A 15,291-nucleotide genomic window follows, 5' to 3' on the forward strand; every position below is an offset into this window, starting at 1 on the left:
TATGGTGTTTTGTTTGTTTGCTATCGTATCTAATTCTTAGTAGAGGAATACTGAGACAAAGAATTGAGCATTTGTAAGGCTCTTGGTTTATTTTGCCAAATTGCCTCCCTTAAAGGTACCAATTTATGCTTTCGTGAGCATTACATGAGAATGCCCATCTCAACATACCCCTTAACAAAATCTGAACATTTCTGTGGAGTTCGTCACATGTGGAAGTCATGGCTGCAAATATTTAGAAAAATGGAGGAGAAAAGAGAGGGTAGCTTCTTTTCCTGTGAAGGATCTCATGGCTTCAGCCCTATTAGCATCAAAATCGATTCCACCCTTGCTCACAGATCCTCATGATTTCCTTAAAATATCAACTCCCATGCTCCTTATAATCATCGCATTATCTTGATGATATATCTTAAATCAGAGGACACTTGAGACCCAGATATGTCATGCTAGGGTTTTGAGGTTTTGTCTTTGGATTTCTTGGAACATTTTTCTTGCCTGTCACCAAGTTTTACTTGGTATTAAGCATTAATGCTAATAATATTCCTGGTCGCATTTACTTTCGCATAAATAATAAAATAAAATTTAAAAGGTTGTCAAATGCAATCATCTCACTCCCAACTGAGTACCTGTAAATGAAGAAAAGTAACAGTAACTATGACACAAAATCAGTGGGACAAGAGATGGTCCATGTTGAAACACTGGGCATAGCAAGCTAGCTTTTAGGGTTAGAGTTACATTTCTCACTTCCTGAGGTAGCTTCACAGTGACGTAAAGACCAGGGAAGCATCTGCTATAGAGAAATAAAGGAGCCTTTTGAGATCAGCCCATAAAAATCAGGCTGCCTTGTTTAGAGAGTCCAGAAGAGTTTCATGTTCGATAAAATTCCTTGTTTAGCCCCAAAGACTTGGAATCCATAAACCATTGAAATTCTCACCCTCTAAATGTGGACATGAAAATTCCGCTGGGCATCTGCCCACTCATCTCCATGGAGATGTTACGATTTACATCTGGTTACAGGCAAGCAGGGCTTTTGCATCAAGAGCTTGACCACAGTTTCACCCTTCTCCTAATCTCAATCATATTTCATGGCCGAACTCCAGGAGCTTATTAATTTTGTTTTTTATTTTTCTTCTTCATCTCCCTTTTCAAATATAGGCTTTTACATACAAAAGAACTGACGTGGTCATTCAAATCTGCATCATTTTTAAAATCTTTTAATTGTGCATGTGAATTTGTGGGATGTGTGTCAGGGGGAGTGTGGTTATACTGTTTGCAGCAAAATGAAGGATGTGTTGGTAACACCAAATGCCTAGATTACTTTGGTCTTCACTTACAAAGAGATTCTTCATTATGCTTATTTTGCGTGAACAGAAAATGTTGTCTCTCTTCTGCCAGTTCATAATGTGTTGCAGGCAAATACTAGAAGCCATTTCTTTTTTGTTTGCTTGTTTCAACCCAAAGGCCCTATACTAAATGTTTCCTTTTGCTTGTTGAAAACTGTCATAAAAAATGTTCACTTACTCTCTCAGAGAGAGTTAACTTCGGTTAACAATGTTGTAGGCACTGCTAGGTTGGGGAGTAAAAAGGGTGGCAGATAGAATTTAAAAGAAGGCTATGTTTATAGGTGGTTTCTTTGTAAGTCGGTTTCTAGGTAAATAGGAAGGTAGATGCCATCCAGAGAGACCATGTAGACTCAGTGGATGAATAGTGGTTTTGCAGGACCCTTGTGTCTGTTTCCCCATCATTATGCAAACACTGGGTGAGCAGCATTATTTGACACAGGCTGCTGGAAGGGCCAGTGCCTGCATGGGTACCTGTCCTCTTGGCTTCCTATAGAAAAGAGATGCTTGGACTGGAGCACAGTTGGACACACTGAGGATCTGGGCTTCAGCCTCTGACAACCTGAGCTTAGGTGCCAGCTGTTTAAAGGGGAGTTCTGGGAAATGCCAGCTGCCGTGATCTAGAGATCTTGGGACCCTCAGATCTGGGAGAAGTTGAGTTTGGGCATAGCCTCCCACTTGCTGGCTGGTGAGTCTCGGGTACCAGCTAGCCGTTGTCAGTTGACTGAGAGATAACCCTGGGGTCATGAGAGAATCCTGTCTGTCTGCATACCCATCTCTGAATTGAAATCTTGTTGCTGTCTTCTTGATGAACCTATGAGTTGGTATAATAGCATACAACAGATAAATATGATTGCTTTTTAAAAAATTAGGCTCAGCTATGATTAAAGTAGAAGTCTGTGCCATGGCGTGTTGGTAAATGTTTAACAACTGGCTGGGGGTGGGGGGTATAAACAGAAAAGTTGTGATTTATGGATTTTGCCAGTTTCCTTGTCTAAAAACTCTGATTATGTCCAATTTCAAGCTGCTAAGTAGGATCACTGAATATAAAATTGGGAAGAGACACACATAATCAGCTCCTGCAAGGTGGTGCTAGCCAGTACCCCATTGATGCCATGCATTAGCTGGGTCATTTTTCAGTGTCAGATATCATCAGCTTCAGCTAGTTATATCTTTATTCACTATGATCAACAAGCCAGGGCAATGTGTTTCCATTTGAATTTTGATGACTTATTTTTGGTGCCCAGCTGTGGGACAATATTTTATAGTTTAGCCTTTTAAAGATTCTACTTTTATAAACATTGAGAAAGGAACAAAATAATGTCACTGAGAAGAAATGATTCCGTCCTGCCAACTATGATAAATATCTTTACATGTGTTAGAATAGAATCATCCTATTTTAGTTGCACTAGGATCTTCGTTTAAAAAGGAACGTGTAGGCTGAAACTTTTAGCTTTTATTTAACTACAGCATGTCTTTGAGTATTTTTCAGGCCACCTCTCTTTTCACTGCAAATCAGGTGAACTCTACCTAGGAGATAGAGTATAGAATTATGAAGGAGTGGATGTTAATCTAGTGTCTAATTTGAGAGCGGCACTTCGGAGGTCTCTACAAATCTCCTCTAATCGTAAAATCCCCAGAGAGAAAGATTACATAATTTATGTTGTTCAGTTAGATTTAGCAGCTGTTGGCCTATTGGGTAGCAAGAGACCTTCGGGGAGAGAAGTTGAGCCAGGAAGGCTTCAGCTATGGCCTAATAACCCCAATGCTGGGCCTCAGGTGCCAGCTGACCTCTGGGAAAGAGAGCTTGCCATTTCTTTTAGCATCTGCTCCAGTGTCAACTCACAATGACCAGTCTTTTTAGGGGTGTCTCTCTACTTGGGTGGCCTTGTCCTAATTTTGTTCTTATTTAGGGAATTTCCCTTTTTCCCTCCATTTCCTAACAGGGAAACCTCCCTTTATCCTTGCCCAACCTTCACTGATTTTTTGGAGACAGCTTAACCAACCTCCCTTATCGGTTCTCATTGAAATAGCCTCTCTCTGGATGGTGACTTATTTGCACGTAGAGCTGACAAATGGCTGTTTGATATTTATATGTTGTAAGTATTCAGCCCGTAAGTGAGATATTTGAGGGACATAAGTGAGTCTGATTCCTTGGACTGTGACCTGTGTAGGCTAGACCTAGGCATCACTAGGGCTTGCAAGGAATCAACTAGTACCCCAAAGAGAAGGTGGATCAGAGTTCATGACACTCTACTTTAGCGAGTACCAGGAACTCATAAGATCTCTGCAAAGAGGAGGATCCTTTCCTAACTTTGAATTCAGAGTGAGAGCTAATGGTCTGGAAAGGCAGGGAGGACGCAAGGAATGAATTGCTGAGGTTCTGGTGGTATACCAGCTGCCAATATTTTCATGTTAACTTTTGCTCTGAGTTTTTCATCTGATGACTTCCAGGCCTGACCCCTGCCTTCTCAGCTGTGCTGAGCTGAGATTGGTCACTGCCTTTGCCTTTATTTGCAGTATGTCAAGATCTTGTGCTCTAGTCTCAAGGTCCCTGGAGTCCTCTGAGCTAGCTGCAGAACTATAAAAAGTAAATGAAAGACAAAATTATAGGGAAACTCATCCTTAGACATGCCTCTTGCCCCACCCCGAGAAGGACTTACTTCACCTCTAGTCAGTGATCACATGTGAGAAAGAAAAAAAAGGCAACAGTAAAAACTCCCAGTGCTGACAAGGGTCTTACAGCACTTTCCCTGCTGATGCTGTCTCTACTTAAGAGTTCAGGAGAAATTCATGGTGGCAAAATGACCTTGCAAAATGAAACATTATGTCCAATCTGAGGGATGACTGAGTGAGCGCTGGGAATGAGGTATCCATGTTCTAAACCCGTGAGAAAGTCAGTCAGTTGTGGTTTTGTTGAACACTTTGGTTTATTTCTCCCAAAGGAGCAAGAAAAACCCATCCCAGTGATCTTTACCCTCAAGCAGTTTCATTGCTTTTTATTCATTGAAGGCCACACACTTAAGTTCCTGGCCTCACTGAACTCAAATGGTCCAGCCATGGGACATATTTATCCAATATGGAAGAGTGGACATCTCGACAAGCCTTTCCAAGCTACAGTGGCAGGGAAACAACCAGAATTCAGACACTCTTGATAATCCAGGACCCCAGACAACCCTAGACAAATTGCATTTTCTGTGGCAGTTTTGCTGTCTCTCTCTCCCATCTGCGTCTCTCCAGAATCTTCCTTTTCTTATTTTACTTAAGAGTTTACATGTGATAATTCTCAAAACCATATAAATTGAGATATAGATCATTCTTCTAGACAAGGTTATTCACACAAGGTTTCAGGAGCAATTCGAAGTTAAATATTAATTCTTTGCTGTGTATTAACGTAAGAATGGAAGGGTGCCTTTTACTAATGTAAGAACTGCTACTTTTTTTGACAAACGTCAGCAACATATGCTCTCCTAGACTTCAAAGAAGGCATGAGCTTTATTTTCAGAGATGCTGCCCTGAATCCTTTTGGGAACAAAGGAGGGTATAAGTAAGTAGAATATTTCCAAGAATCATTAGTCCATCTCAGGAAAAGGGTGTGGTATGTCTGCATAATTTCTTTCCTAATTCTACCCATTCTAGGTAGAACTTTTTGGTTGGAGTTACTTACAGAAATGCAGTCACTTTGTCCACATGGACATTTACTCGGTGCATGAATCCGGGTATGTGATGGAATTGGGTAGAGTGAAGTAAAACCATCTCAAGAGAGAACCAGAGAAAAGTAAAGGAAGGAAGGGGTGACTTGGATAAGAAATGGGAGAGGGTGGGTGTTGTCTGTGGAGGTTGACTGTCACGAAGAAAATGGTTGGAAATCAGGGAGAGCACTTTCCTCCTAGAGGATGAGTGACTATGAGAAAGTGGTACAGGCCTGAGATGAGACTCAGCCAGGGGCACCATTTGAAGTTTGACAAGCCTAGACTCTGAGCCGCATGTGGTGTGGCTGTACCTTAAATGGGGGGCCTCTGCTTCGTGCCCTCTAGGAAAGGGGTTTTTGTTTGAGAAACAGCTCACAGCATGCATGAAGCTCTGAAAACTCATAGAGGAGACTCACTAAATAGGATAAACAGAAAGCCCAGTCCCAAGGGCAATCCACAGGAGGAAATCTTGCTTTTTCCTTGTTTGGTAGCAATAGAACTAACCAGAAGCTAAAAGACCAAGTTCCAATATCTGCCTCTAGAGACTAAGTCTAGACTTTTTTTTTCCCCCAGAAACCATAGGTGAGAACCACACACTCTATCTAACGTGGCTGTTGTTTCTAACTGAGGCCAGTTACGCTGAGCAAGCCTTTCCCGTCTAAGCGGTAAGAAAAAGAGTTTATATTATCATTGCTTGTCTTTTCTCGAATTTTAGGGACTTACATATTTATCAGTAAGCTTTAATATACTTCCATTGCCATTTAGAAAAATATGCTCTTAATATCTCAATCTTGTAGGTGTGGGGATTAGGAAGTTTTAATAATGTCACCTTCCAACCTAATGAAATATCGCTCAGCCTCAAGTTTATTCCTTATAAAAGGGTTGGCATAAACAAAGCAATTACAGAGTCTGTGCACCTCTGCCTGTCATGGTGCCAAGAGGAGCAAAGGGAAGAGGCAGTGAGAGTCCTGTAGTGGCATCCCTGTCCATTCCTAAGCAAACTACTAGCCCCATGCTGTGCTCCACTTTCTGTGTTCATGGTGTGGAGAAGAGCTTATCTCTCCTGTAGTATCTCTGGAGTTTATGAATAAGAAAAAGGGTAACAGAGAAGCACTCATTTTAAATTTTACATATTCTACCAAGTGGCCTTAGTCTTCCTCATGTATATTTGGTTTGCTGCATAGATTAGGAAAATTATCTCTGATCTCTTTGACTTGTCGACAAACACTGTAAGTAAGTACATTTCTTTAGTGGGAGCTGAGTAAATATTATGGACTTACAAAATAGGAAAACATGTAATCATGGCTACAATTGCGGGTGAGACCTAAGTGTTGTTACAACTAGTATTTGCAGAGTGATTTATAATTTGTAAAGCACTTGTGTATCCTTGTTTGCATTATGCATTCAGGTTTCCTGAAGGGTACTCATTTTCATTTAATGCAATATTCCTAAGGGAAGCTTGAGAAAAGCTTACTGCCCCTAATGAGATCCAACCACCCTTCTGGTTTCCTGTTCCTCCATTCCAACAGTGACCGTGTCCAGAAAAGAGCTGGATTTTTATATCAGTCAGGAAAGACTAAGTTAGCTGCACGGTAACAAACCCCCAAGTCTCTGGTTATTAACAACCAAGACTTATTCCTCACTTAATGCTTTATGATCGTCATGGGTCAACGGGGAGCTCTTCTCTACCTGCTAATTCTCAGGGGCACAGGCTCATGGCAGCTCCATACTGTGGAGCAGCATCAGTCATGGTGGCAGTGGTTGGCATTGTGGAAATTCACACAGTGGCTCTTTAAGTTTTCCACCTGATATGACACATGTCGCCTCCACTCACTTTGTGCCCCCGCCTGTCCTGGTACCTGTTGGTTTCATTGGCCACTTAGCCACACCTAACTTCAAGGATCTGGGGGCCCTAACTCTACCGTAGAGTTAGAGGAGACTTACTAAATAGGATAAACAGAAAGACCAGTACCAAGGGCAATCCACAGGACGAAATCTTGCTTATGAAACCTACTTTCAAAAATAGGTCTTGTTAATAACCAGAGACTTTGGGGTTTGTTATATTGCAGCTAACCTTTCACAACTTCTCTACTCCTTACATTCTTAACTGGTCCAAGTTAACTACCTATGAAAGTTGTTGTGAGATTAAATCAAGTGTTACTTGTTTGGCCTACAGTGTGCCTCAATGTGTGTGAAATACAAACACAGATTCATAAGCATGACTGCCAAGGATGTGGCAGCATATACAGTGATAATAATCCTTAATGTCCACATAGAAATTTATATCTTCCAGAATAGTTTTAATTACATGAATCTCATGTAATCCTTAGTTAACCTTTGTGACATAAGTTAGAGCTAGCAAAGGGCCAAATGAAGAAGAGACTAGAATTAATTGAGACAGGTGTGACTGTCATGACTACCATAGATGGCTTCAAGGAGGTCAAGTGATCCTTGAGCCAATATTTGATGGAAGACGTTCACTTCAGTTCAAAAATAACTACTGAATGCAAAGTGTGTATTGTACATCTACTATGCAGCCCATGCTGTGTCAAGCCTTGGAATGAGGGTTACAAGTGTTGTCACAGAGAAGCATGGGGTATCGGGCAGTAGAGTGGCATTTGCTTGGCTGGCTTAGTGTCCCACCCATCACTCATCAATGATATCACTTCTAGCAGCCAGTGCCTCGAAGGTTTAATGTTATATCTCCTGTAGGAAGGTTGTTTTGCAATTTCAGCAAAAACTTTTCTTCATTGTGTTTCCAAAAATGTGAGTATGTCATTGCTAAGACAAGTTTAGGACAGTTCAAATGAAACTAAGAGACGCTGACTTTGAGTGAATATTTATGCTCATGGTTAATTACATGCACTTTCACATGAGACAGACCAGGGTTCAAGCCCCACCTGCTTCTACATAAACTGTGTGATCCCAAGAAGGCTGTTTAACTTCAGTTTCCTCCTTGTGAAAGGGGACAAAAATAATACTTACCCTTTTAGTTTGTTTTGACAATTCAAATGTTACCCAGTATACTAATTATTCCAATCTGGAACTTTAAAAATATATCAGTTTATTAAAATAACTAGCAAATATTAAGATGACATTTCTTTAGAGCAATTTATTAGGAGAGAGTTTTCTGTTCCTTTGCCCTGTTTCTAAAAACTTCTCCACAGCACATTTTCTCTCTCACATATTTCTCTAATAGTTATCTTTGTTTCCTTCTGATTTGGGAAGAAAAATCAAGAAATCAAAAGATGCATCCCTTTGATTTCAGGGGTAAAATGAAGGAAACAGAAATGAAACCACAGGGTCTTAGTTTAAAGAAAAACTTTGTTGCTGTTGTTACTTATGCTTTCTTTTGATTTGCTCCTTTTAAAATAAGTTCAAAATCTCTTGTTTAACACAACCTTACCATGTATTTCAACTTTAGTTTTTCATTCTCCAGATTAGAAGTCCTTTATATGTATCTCCTAACTGGTACTACAAAACTTCCCGCTCCTGGCTCCCAGACACTTGCTGAAATTCCTCTTTAGATTTGAGGACATCCATGAGTTTGGACTTCTTTCTTCTTTTGGTGCTTTTGGTGCTTCTTTCTCCCCGACTTTTGCTGCTTTTTATGTAAACATTTCTAGGCTGCCTCACATGGATTCCTGTATGGTTTCCCCCTACAAACTTGTTTTGAACCTGAATACTTTCCATTTAGGACCATTCCATGTTTCCTATCCCTCGGCCAATTTAGACCCAATGCCCTAGTGTTCTTTCCATTCCGTGAGTTGGGTGAAAGCTGACAGGAGGTGACTAATGGATGGGCAGCTCACTTCAAACCATACTGTTGCAACACTGAGAGTGATATCTTGCAAAAATAAAAAAATAAAATAACGAGCCTTCCATCTTGTGAGAACCCTCTCCTTTCTCTGGACCTCCTCCTGGGCAATGGAAACCCTCCCAGCAGACTGAGTCGGCTAACACAGCAACTTCTCTATATGCTGTCTCCCGAGTTGCGTTCGCTCTGCCTGTTCCGAACAAAATGTCTTTCAGAGACTAGACGTTGCTCACTGCTCTGCCAGGCTCTGTGTGAATGATATTGTGCATATGTGTGTATGTGTGTGTCTGTGTTTGTGTGATTTTAAGAAGGTAAAAAAAAAGAAGAACCAGAGCCCTAATGGCAACTGGGTAAAGCTCAGTTTGGAGATGTATAAAGGGGTCAGAGGTGCTTTATTCCTTAGTTTTGCTTCTGAAGAGACTCCTCCATGAGCATTTCATACTGAGTTTTGGAGATGATGCCATGTGTTAATGCCTTTAGACCAAGCCTGAACTCCATACTTCAAACCTTCCTCCTCAATCCTATGTGGATAGAACCAAAACTCAGTCTAATCCTCCCAGAAGCCAAAATGTTTGAGAAGATTCACTTTAGAATTGTTCATAGAAAAATATGAAAGTAGTCCGTAGTTTTATGTGAAAAATAAAATCTGCTACATTTTATTTGGGTACAAATGGGTCACAGTACTGTTTGTTTTTAACTGGCTCACCTTTGAAGTAAAGATCAGCTCCATCAGAATACCAGCAACTGTCTCCTTTAGGCTATATAATTTCTTTTAGAATTTAGAAAACTATAAAGGATTCCCAAATTTCCCAAATAAAACTACTTGAGCTTTGAGTTCATTGCTAACTATTGAATCAACTGTGGAAGCAAGTCTTGGGGAAATATTAGAGACAGAATTTGGCAGATGAGCTCATAGAAAATATGTGACTTGAAATTTATTCAGAAATTAGACAGGGAGAGAAAATATGTGGCATTCCTGTTGTCCTCCATTACCCCTCACTCATGGAGGTCCTAATAACCAAGCTCCATGCATCTCATGGGCATCCGTCTCAGGGCAGTTTGCCAGTGGTCAAGAGAGGACCACTAAACTTCAGGATAGGCCTGAATTGTTCAGCTGAAGACTTGAGGTAATTGTCTCCACAGCAGCTACTAGAAGTTTGTCCTGAAGTGACTTTATCTGCCTTTCCCAGGCCATTACATGGCTATCACAACCCATTTCCAGAAACTGGAGCCCCTGTGGCTCTGGGGCTCTATTTTAATTTCTCACATTTCTCTAATTCATCTTGATTGGGAAGGAGAATTTGGCATCATTGAAAATGAAATGAGAATATAACGTGTTCATGCTTTAAGTATCAAACTGGACACCCTGTCTCCCAGGAAGTCCACTGGGAATCTCCAAGTTTAGTTAAATGACTCTTATGATATAATTTCACTGTATCACTTAGCACAGTACATTGGAATAATTGGTCAGTCTATGTGCCTATCACATCTAGACTACATGGACTTTGAAGGCAGGTAGGATTGTACTGTTAATCAGGGCCAAGCCAGAGCTGAAGCTGTGCTCTCCTTAGAAATCAGGCCTGCTTAGAGAACAAAATGTCAGGCTCCTCAGCTATCTGTTTGCATAAGTGACCAAGAGGAGCCTTGGGAAAGAACTTGCCCTAAGAAAAGAAGGAACTAAGATATACCCAGTTCATGCCAAGAGCAGTGATGATTCTGAGCACTGTAACTGAACCATAGATTCTCAGCAACTCCAGGCTTTTGTTTGAGATTTAGGATAAATTTGAGTTAAAAAATAAAAGCAAGCTAAAACCACAAAGAGTTGTTTTACTGACATCTCTTAAGAATGTTGAGGGTTCCAGGTTTTGGTAACATGAGTGCTAGAATCTGGGCATGCCTCCTGTAATACTGGGTACTAGTAGTCTCTGTGCAGGCCTTAGGCACAGGTGGAGATGGGGGACCCTGGCTCTGTGGCTCGGCTCTGGAGAGGAGGAGAAGAACAGACATCACATGGTAGCCCAGATGCTCAATACACAAAACACCTGCCAGTCACCTGTAAGGACTTCCAGAAATGTCTGGGAGGAATTTGAGAGATGTTTGAGGTTCCCCCAAAATGTTAGAGGTCAGAACCAGAGAAGTAGTGGTGTTTCCTCATGTTTATCTTTCGGGTAGGATGGCCTAGAAAATACAAATATTTTGTGGTCAGTTCTTTGGTGTCAAGGACAGCATCTTATACATAGAATTTAGAGTTTTTAATCAGTTAATTATTGTCAATAGGCATTATTTTTTTTTTTAATTTAAAGCTTTTTTTTAACATCTTTATTGTAGTATAATTGCTTTACAATGGTGTGTTGGTTTCTGCTTTATAACAAAGTGAATCAGTTATACATAAACATATGTTCCCACATCTCTTCCCTCTTGTGTCTCCCTCCCTCCCACCCAACCTATCCCACCCCTCTAGGTGGTCACAAAGCACCGAGCTGATCTCCCTGTGCTATGCGGCTGCTTCCCACTAGCTATCTATTTTCGGTTTGGTAGTATATATATATCCATGCCTTTCTCTCGCTTTGTCACAGCTTACCCTTCCCCCTCGCCATATCCTCAAGTCCATTCTCTAGTAGGTCTGTGTCTTTATTCCTGTCTTACCCCTAGGTTCTTCATGACATTTTTTTTCCCTTAAATTCCATATATATGTGTTAGCATATGGTATTTGTCTTTCTCTTTCTGACTTACTTCACTCTGTATGACAGACTCTAGGTCTACCCACTTCATTACAAATAGCTCAATTTCGATTCCTTTTATGGCTGAGTAATATTCCATTGTATATATGTGCCACATCTTCTTTATCCATTCATCCGATGATGGACACTTAGTTTGTTTCCATCTCCGGGCTATTGTAAATAGAGCTGCAATGAACATTTTGGTACATGACTATTTTTGAATTATGGTTTTCTCAGGGTATATGCCCAGTAGTGGGATTGCTGGGTCATATGGTAGTTCTATTTGTAGTTTTTTAAGGAACCTCCATACTGTTCTCCATAGTGGCTGTACCAATTCACATTCTCACCAGCAGTGCAAGAGTGTTCCCTTTTATCCACACCCTCTCCAGCATTTACTGATTCTAGATTTTTTGATGATGGCCATTCTGAGAGGTGTGAGATGATATCTCATTGTAGTTTTGGTTTGCATTTCTCTAATGATTAATGATGTTGAGCATTCTTTCATGTGTTTCTTGGCAGTCTGTATATCTTCTTTGGAGAAATGCCTATTTAGGTCTTCTGCCCATTTTTGGATTGGGTTGTTTGTTTTTTTGTTATTAAGCTGCATGAGCTGCTTATAAATTTTGGAGATTAATCCCTTATCAGTTGCTTCATTTGCAAATATTTTCTCCCATTCTGAGGGTTGTCCTTTGGTCTTGTTTATGGTTTCCTTTGCTATGCAAAAGCTTTGAAGTTTCATTAGGTCCCATTTGTTTATTTTTGTTTTTATTTCCATTTCTCTAGGAGGTGGGTCAAAAAGGATCTTGCTGTGATTTATGTCATAGAGTGTTCTGCCTATGTTTTCCTCTAAGAGTTTGATAGTTTCTGGCCTTACATTTAGGTCTTTAATCCATTTTGAGTTTATTTTTGTGTATGGTGTTAGGGAGTGATCTAATCTCATACTTTTACATGTACCTGTCCAGTTTTCCCAGCACCACTTATTGAAGAGGCTGTCCTTTCTCCACTGTACATTCCTGCCTCCTTTATCAAAGATAAGGTGACCATATGTGCGTGCGCTTATCTCTGGGCTTTCTAGCCTGTTCCATTGATCTATCTTTCTGTTTTTGTGCCAGTACCATACTGTCTTGATTACTGTAGCTTTGTAGTATAGTCTGAAGTCAGGGAGCCTGATTCCTCCAGCTCCATTTTTCGTTCTCAAGATTGCTTTGGCTGTTCAGGGTCTTTTGTGTTTCCATACAAACTGTGAAATTTTTTGTTCTAGTTCTGTGAAAAATGCCAGTGGTAGTTTGATAGGGATTGCATTGAATCTGTAGATTGCTTTGGGTAGTAGAGTCATTTTCACAATATTGATTCTTCCAATCCAAGAACATGGTATATCTCTCCATCTATTTGTATCAACTCTAATTTCTTTCAACAGTGTCTTATAATTTACTGCATACAGGTCTTTTGTCTTCTTAGGTAGGTTTATTCCTAGATATTTTGTTCTTTCTGCTTCAGTGGTAAATGGGAGTGTTTTACTGACTTCACTTTCAGATTTTTCATCATTAGTGTATAGGAATGCCAGAGATTTCTGTGCATTAATATTCTATACTGGTACTTTACCAAATTCATTGATTAGCTCTAGAAGTTTTCTGGTAGCATCTTTAGCATTCTCTATATATAGTACCATGTCATCCGCAAACAGTGGCAGCTTTACTTCTTCTTTTCCAATTTGGATTCCTTTTATTTCCTTTTCTTCTCTGATTGGTGTGACTAAAACTTCCAAAACTATGTTGAATAAGAGTGCTGAAAGTGGGCAACCTTGTCTTGTTGCTGATCTTAGTGGAAATGGTTTCACTTTTTCACCATTGAGGACGATGTTGGCTGTGGGTTTGTCATATATGGCCTTTATTATGTTGAGGAAAGTTCCCTCTCTGCCTACTTTCTGCAGGGTTTTTATCATAAATGGGTGTTGAATTTTGTCAAAAGCTTTCTCTGCATCTATTGAGATGATCATATGGTTTTTCTCCTTCAATTTGTTAATATGGTGTATCATGTTGATTGATTTGCATATATTGAAGAATCCTTGCATTCCAGGAATAATTCCCACTTGATCATGGTGTATGATCCTTTTAATGTGCTGTTGGATTCTGTTTGCTAGTATTTTGTTGAGGATTTTTGCATCTATGTTCATCAGTGATACTGGCCTGTTGTTTTCTTTATTCGTGACATCGTTGTCTGGTTTTGGTATCAGGGTGATGGTGGCCTCGTAGAATGAGTTTGGGAGTGTTCCTCCCTCTGCTATATTTTGCAAGAGATTGAGAAGGATAGGTGTTAGCTCTTCTCTAAATGTTTGATAGAATTCGCCTGTGAAGCCATCTGGTCCTGGGCTTTTGTTTGTTGGAAGATTTTTAATCACAGTTTCAATTTCAGTGCTTGTGATTGGTCTGTTAATATTTTCTATTTCTTCCTGATTCAGTCTTGGCAGGTTGTGCATTTCCAATAATTTGTCCATTTCTTCCAGGTTTTCCATTTTATTGGCATAGGGTTGCTTGTAGTAATCTCTCATGATCTTTTGTATTTCTGCAGTGTCAGTTGTTACTTCTCCTTTTTCATTTCTAATTCTATTGATTTGAGGCTTCTCCCTTTTTTTCTTGATGAGTTTGGCTAATGGTTTATCAATTTTGTTTATCTTCTCAGAACGAGCTTTTAGCTTTATTGATCTTTGCTATCGTTTCCTTCATTTCTTTTTAATTTATTTCTGATCTGATTTTTATGATTTCTTTACTTCTGCTAACTTTGGGGTTTTTTTGTTCTTCTTTCTCTAATTGCTCTAGGTGCAAAGTTAAGTTGTTTATTCGAGACGTTTCCTGTTTCTTAAGGTAGGATTGTATTGCTACAAACTTCCCTCTTAGAACTGCTTTTGCTGCATCCCATAGGTTTTGGGTCATCGTGTCTCCATTGTCATTTGTTTCTAGGTATTTTTTTAGTTCCTCTTTGATATCTTCAGTGATCACTTCGTTATTAAGTAGTGTATTGTTTAGCCTCCATGTGTTTGTATTTTTGACAGATCTTTTCCTTTAATTGATATCTAGTCCCCTAGCATTGTGGTCGGAAAAGATACTTGATACAATTTCAATTTTCTTAAATTTACGAAAGCTTGATTTGTGACCAAAGATATGATCTATCCTGGAGAACGTTCCATGAGCACTTGAGAAAAATGTGTATTCTGTTGTTTTTGGATGGAATGTCCTGTAAATATCGATTAAGTCCATCTTGTTTAATGTATCATTTAAAGCTTGTGTTTCCTTATTTATTTTCATTTTGGATGATCTGTCCATTGGTGAAAGTGGGGTGTTAAAGTCCCCTACTATGAATGTGTTACTGTCGATTTCCCCTTTTATGACTGTTAGTATTTGCCTTATGTATTGTGGTGCTCCTATGTTGGGTGCATAAATATTTACAATTGTTATATCTTCTTCTTGGATCGATCCCTTGATCATTATGTAGTGTCCTTCTTTGTCTCTTCTAATAATCTTTATTTTAAAGTCTATTTTGTCTGATATGAGAATTGCCATTCCAGCTTTCTTTTGGTTTCCATTTGCATGGAATATCTTTTTCCATCCCCTTACTTTCAATCTGTATGTGTCTCTAGGTCTGAAGTGGGTCTCTTGTAGACAGCAAATATACGGGTCTTGTTTTTGTATCCATTCAGCCAATCTGTGTCTTTTGGTGGGAGCATTTAG

The 15,291-nt window shown here is 39.7% G+C and overlaps 1 long non-coding RNA gene across 1 annotated transcript in view; it reads left to right on the top strand.

Moving 5' to 3' along the window:
• LOC116749252 overlaps positions 1-15,291 on the top strand; it is a 236,051-nt gene that overhangs the window by 10,833 nt on the left and 209,927 nt on the right. The window contains exon 2 of the long non-coding RNA XR_004348549.1: positions 5,603-5,694. This is a non-coding gene — a long non-coding RNA (uncharacterized LOC116749252). The remainder of the gene's footprint in view (positions 1-5,602; positions 5,695-15,291) is intronic.

Source organism: Phocoena sinus, chromosome 2, assembly GCF_008692025.1.
Source record: "Phocoena sinus isolate mPhoSin1 chromosome 2, mPhoSin1.pri, whole genome shotgun sequence".
NCBI classification, from domain to species: Eukaryota; Metazoa; Chordata; class Mammalia; order Artiodactyla; family Phocoenidae; genus Phocoena; species Phocoena sinus.